The sequence below is a fragment of the Berghia stephanieae genome, chromosome 5, assembly GCF_034508935.2.
Source record: "Berghia stephanieae isolate SIO BIC M18660-M18661 chromosome 5, UCSD_Bste_1.3, whole genome shotgun sequence".
Taxonomy (NCBI): Eukaryota; Metazoa; Mollusca; class Gastropoda; order Nudibranchia; family Aeolidiidae; genus Berghia; species Berghia stephanieae.
Window position 1 is genome coordinate 25,847,237 of NC_088364.1, and position 6,423 is coordinate 25,853,659.

The following is a 6,423-nucleotide window of genomic DNA, read 5'->3' on the forward strand; positions in this document are numbered from 1 at the left end:
CCAGACAAACCAAGAAAGAAAAGTAGAAGGAAAAAAAAACATTCCTAAAAACCAGACCGTCTACTGGGGAACTAATAGAATTTCTTCTAACATTTAAGATGTCGCAAAATTCTCAATTAGTTTTTCTTTCCATTCCAACTTCCAACTAACTTTACCCATACAAGGGGAAATCCACATTTCGAAACCTTCATCTCTAAAGCTTCAACAGAATTAACTGCATAAGCATCTTCAATTCCATCAAACCTACTGAAATGGACAGTTTGGTACAATGTAACAAATTTTATGATGAACTTTGTGAATCATGATAGAATTAAATATATTACTGAGAGCAAATTGATAGTTTATATAAAGTTATTCCTGGTGACTTCTCTATTTCTGTTTCTCTAAAGAATTCCACATTTTCTGTTTCAAGTAGGCATGTATTGATATGGGAAAATCCAAAATCTGATAAAATACTATTCACGTTATTATCTCATCATCGTTAATTATAGATCTATTGGTGCTGTGCGTTTGAGTAAAATATAACCGATGTCCCAGAGGCGTCGATTTCATTCTTTTGAGAGTGAATGCAGTTGACGGTACTCGGACATTTGTTATTGTTTTCAGACCGCCAGTTGGGCGATTTAGTTCACACTAAAGTCTCTCTAAAAGTCATATAGAAATGAGCTTTTAAACGTTAAAGGGTACACATAGTTGTGTGCCTTGGTACGATTCATCTGGAGGGAAGAAAACGTGAATGATTTATCTAAACTCATAGTATCAATGGCTTCCTTTGACAGCAAAATTACCATGCATCCATTGACGGATCTGTTTAAGAAAAAGAATCACAATTTCTGCCCGCCAGTTCAATGGATCGTACTGCCACACAAAATTGTGTGTAATCTTTAACGGGTATAGACACGTCTTGTATGATTTAGAGATTAAGTGGATAAAAACTTAAACAGCTGGCGGTCTGAAGCCATCAACAAAAGAAGAGTGGCGTCAGCTTCATTCAGTCTTTTGATTATGTAAATTTATTTAGCAATGACTATGAAAAATGTTTTTTTCTCTTTTTGAGGAAAATTTTTGTCTAAAATCAAAGCCCTATCTCCACTGAGTAAAAATGTTTTTGAATTTTGAAAATCCATTCATAAATAAACAAGTTATGCAGTTTCAAAGGTGTCATTTATTTGGATGACCCGTAATAAGTGGATTAAAAGATTGAAACTTGAAGAGCAAATTAGGATGGTGTTTTGTAAAATACGGGAAAAGTACTCGTCATATTCATATGAAATTTTACAACCATAAAGAAGAAATGTTCATGTATTACCTTGTCAGCGACAAAACTTCCACGCCTGGTAGTTTTAGAAATATTTTACTCCAAAGAGTAAAAATCTACTTTTAACGGTCTTCTGGTAATCGCACGAGTTTTGTCGCTTGACATAATCTAAAATGACCTTTTTTCTAACTGTGTGCCAACTTTTAGTTATATTCATCGATAAACAGCGTCGTAATTAATTTTTTAAAATAGCATATACGAAACGGCTTCGTCCCATATTTTGACGCGAATTCGGGCACTTCGTAAGCGAAAAAGAGGCCCAAAGATTTGTGCGGGATAGTCATTGCTAATTTATTTATTTATTGTTTACATACGCATGAACCGTTCTCAGGACTCTGAATTGCTCGGTAAAAACAATAAATGTTCCCCGCGTTATGGTCTTTTCGAATACACACACACATAATATATATATATATATATATATATATATATATATATATATATATATATATATATATATATATATATATATATATATATATAATTTATATCCATCTCCGTATATAGATAGAATGCGCTTGGCCAAGGAGTTCACAACATTGCCATCCGGAAGTATAACGGACCAACACACAAACTCTGTGTAACCATGAACTTTTATAGTCTGGTTAATACAGTTTAGTGAGAACAACTCACAAGCGCGGATGGCAAAAACAATAAGAAAGGCCTGAGTGACGTCATCTGCATACTATCTATACCTTATTCATCTATACATCAATCTATCTGTCTATTTATCGATCTATCTATCTTTATATATATATCTATTCATCTATTTATTTATCTATCTATCTATTTATCCTTCAATTAATCTACCGTCTGGCTGTCTATCTATCGATTTGTCTGCCTTTCTGTTCGTCTGTCTATCTGTTAATCTGTCTGTCTATCTTTCTCTCCGGCTATCTAACATAAAATAAAATAGGGAACTGATACTGGTGTAAGATAAAGATCTGAAAAAGTGGAAAAAGTATACATCATTTTGCCCACTCATAAATCTGCTTTGTTAAATTTCTAGTTTGGATTGCTATCAAAGGCGGCATGATATTGGCCGGTGTTGGTTTTAATGATTAGAAATGGTATGATTCCTTCCATGTAAAAATTTTTTGAAGGATATGTTGGTTGATTCTTTTTCATTGCTGTTTTTTTTTTTTTTGTTTGTTTGTTTGTTCTGTTTGCATTTTTTTTTTTGTTTTTTTTTTTTTTTTTTTTTTTTGTTTTTTTTTATATGGGTTGTTTGACTTGTTTTTTGTTTTTTGTTTTTTTTTTTTTTTTTTTTTTGGGGGGGGGGGGGGCGGTGGTTGCGAAGTTTGTTTTTATTATTGTGTGTGTGTTGTTGTTTTTTTTTGGGAGGGGGGGGGTGTTTTGTTTTGTTTTGTTCTGTTTTGTTTTGTTCTGTTTTGTTTTTGGGGGTTGTTTGTTTGTTATATTTGAATAAGCATGTTTACAAACATTTTCTGAAATTTCGGAGGCGTCTTTGATTTCTTTATCTAATTTGTTCCATAATTTTGGGGCTCCGACAGAGAAAGAGTTTTCAGCTAGAGATAGATCGTCCCCTTTGTTACCATAACACCAATCCTTTCGAAAATATGTCATGTTATCAAGGAATAGCTATGGAGAAATCATTTCATACTTTACAATGATTAAACTAGATGTCTTCTCACGTTTTACATCAATGATATTTTGAATTCCTGATATATGAAAAATATGTATCTGGTGAAGAATATTTTGTTTATGTCTTTGTGTTATGGTCATGTTTTGCTAAAAAGAACCCCCCCCCCCCCCAAAAAAAAAAATAAATAAAAAACAACAAAAAAAAAACAAAAAAAACAATCAAAACAAAAATTTACCCAGACCTTTCGGAAATCAGGATTTTACGTTTCGTTTTCGTCTCATTTCAGATAAGGCAAGTGTTTTCAAGAGGACAACGTGATCAAGTCAAGTCTTACGGGTGGTTCAAGCTTCCGCTCGTTGTCATGTGACCTTAAAGTGTCACGCGAATGGTGACTTCAAAGTTGGTCATGATCTTTTTGAAGATTTCCATGATGACCCCTAAGTAGAGCAGACGTGTGTGACGTCCTCAAAGTGATGTCAATTATGATAATGGTAATCTAAACCCAATTGTTTCACCACTTAAGGGTGAGACTGAATGCATTGCAAAAACATTTCTTCTCTACTATTGTTTAAAATAGCACATCCACATGTTTATAGATAAGGCAATTCATTTTATTGCAGTTTATTTACAATGTTATGATAATGTTAATTGAAAATTATAAGCTTTTATTGTTTTGGCTTTGTATTGGCAAACTGCCTAAAGTATACATCGAATTTTAAATCTTGAATTATACATTCCAATTCAAATGGCCATGACTCACTGCAGGTCTAACTTCTCAACAATTAGACCAGTAACTGGGAATCGACTCCGTTGGTAGTAATGGGGTGGGCTGGGGGGGGGGGGGGGGGGGGGGGGCACATCAGGCCATATCGTTTTATCGTCTTTTGATGGAAAAGGCAAGATCCGTTATCAGGTTCGTGTAAAACCAAACCCTAGTTGTAATGAGTAAAGAATTGTTGATTTAGGTTCATGGACATGAAAGTACTCAACATAAACAATTAGCCATAAGTGTATAACATAATATACTGTGAATGTCTGTCCAACCAGAAACCGATAAGAGCTTAGACACAGTGGCTGCCGTAAAGTTGTAGTCACGTTTACGTGCAGTGAGGTCTGAACACAGTGAATCCCGTTTTTCTCTCGTTAAGTTGGCAGTCTGTAACACATTGCATCGAATGTGTGTTCAGATTTTGATATTCCACCAACATGGACGTAGTGGTCAAACCCATGTTATTGTATTGGATGAAAAGAAGACGTTTTTATCGAAGGCGTTATTGGGTTCACCCGATATTTCAAAGGCGAAACATGTTTGGAGAATTTCATCATCTCTTTGATGAAGTTCTTAATGATGAAGAAAAACTTGAAGCTTACAATTCATTACTTTTCGCTTAATAGCCGATACTAAACTAATCGGAAAAACGCTAATTTACAAACAACCGCTAAAAAATTGTTCCCAATTATGAGTACCTTTTTCTTGATCAAAAGTTGAAAATGAAAGAATAGTTCGGGTGTTTAAAATGTTTGACCAGAAAACTCGTCCTTCAAATATTGATCGGTTAAAATATCGCTCATTTTGTCGAAAAACTCTCAAACCTGTGGCCTGATTGTATGGCTGTATTCTTGACGTCGCTGGAAAAACGAATATTTTACGCTCAAATACAAGTAATTAGAATTTACAACGAAATCGTTTTTTGTTTTATTATATATTATATATATATATATATATATATATATATATATATATATATATATATATATATATATATATATATATATATATGTATATCCCAATATATATATATATATATATATTTTAAATTTATTTTTTATTTTTTATTTTTTTATTTATTTATTTTTGGGGGGGGGGGCGGGGGGGGGGGGGTTGTCTCATTTTTAAGAACTATTCGATGCATACACCAGATAATATGTGCGTCACGGTCTCACTCTGGTGTGACCCAGACGTTGAAAAGTTAATTTCAAGTTGAAAACGATCCAAATAGGAAATCTTAGCTTTCTGCTCCTTATCAATCTTGTGGTTATTTCCATTGATTTAGGCTGATGTGAATTTCAAGTTGAAAAAGATCCAAATAGGAAATCTTAGCTTTCTGCTCCTTATCAATCTTGTGGTTATTTCCATTGATTTAGGCTGATGTGAATTTCAAGTTGAAAAAGATCCAAATAGGAAATCTTAGCTTTCTGCTCCTTATCAATCTTGTGGTTATTTCCATTGCATATTGATTTAGGCTGATCGCCTCAAGGGCATGACTTGTACGTTGTCAGATTAAATGCACGGTGAGAATCCACTTGTTATTACATATAAATGAATGACGTTTTGTATTATAGATGCTATGTTCAAGATTCACAGGCTTCTTCCGACAGATGGCTCTTAGGGCCATAGACTGATGATTGTTATGATAAAACACTATTCTGTTGTTGTTGAGATTATTATTCATTATTGATATAACTAGCAGGCGTAATGATATTATAAATGTTATTACTTTTATTGGCGTTATTGTTGTTATAATTATTATTCTTGTTCATATTCTTCTTCTTCTTCTTCTTCTTCTTCTTCTTCTTCTTCTTCTTCTTCTTCTTCTTCTTCTTCTTATTATTATTATTATTATTATTATTATTATTATTATTATATTATTATTATTATTATTATTAATTATTATTATTATTATTATTATTATTATATTATTTATTATTATTATTTTATTATTATTATATTATTATTATTTTATTATTTATTATTATTATTATTATTATTATTATTATTATTATTATTATTATTATATTATTATTATTATGTGGTTGTTCTTATTATTGTTATTAGTATTATTAGTATTATTATTATTTAATTTATATTTATTATTATTATTATTATTATTATTATTATTATTATTATTATTATTATATTATTATTATTATTATTATTATTATTATTATTTATTATTATTATTATTATTATTATTAATATTATTATTACTATTATTATTATATTACTATATTATTATTATTATTATTATTATTATTATTATTATTATTATTATTATTATTATTAATTATTATTATCATTACCATTATTGATATTATTATTGTTATTATTATTATTATTATTATTATTATTATTATTATTTTTATTATTATTATTATTATTATTATTATTATTATTATTATTATTATTATTATTATTATTAATACTATTATTATTGTTATTAATATTATTATTTTGTTATTATTATTAGTATCATCATCATCATCATCATCATCATCATCATCATCATCATGAGTATAGTACTCATTGCAATCATTGCTATTATCATTACCATCTTCATTGATTATGATTGTATTTATTCTTATCACGGTCATTACGATCTCCAACAACGACATTCTTATTATCACCCTCATCGTCGTCGTCATCATCATCATCATCATCATAGTTTTAGCATGTTGCTATACATCTTGGCATTGGTGAATGGGACTGTTACTACGTGAT

At 30.5% G+C, this 6,423-nt stretch overlaps 1 protein-coding gene across 1 annotated transcript in view; it reads left to right on the top strand.

The window, feature by feature from the left end:
* Positions 1-3,295, top strand: part of LOC144972664 (uncharacterized) — a 181,886-nt gene extending 178,591 nt beyond the window's left edge. Inside the window, exon 37 of the mRNA XM_078914143.1 lies at positions 3,211-3,295. The gene's annotated coding sequence lies outside the window, so the exon portion shown is untranslated. The remainder of the gene's footprint in view (positions 1-3,210) is intronic.
* The last annotated feature ends 3,128 nt before the right edge of the window (positions 3,296-6,423 follow it).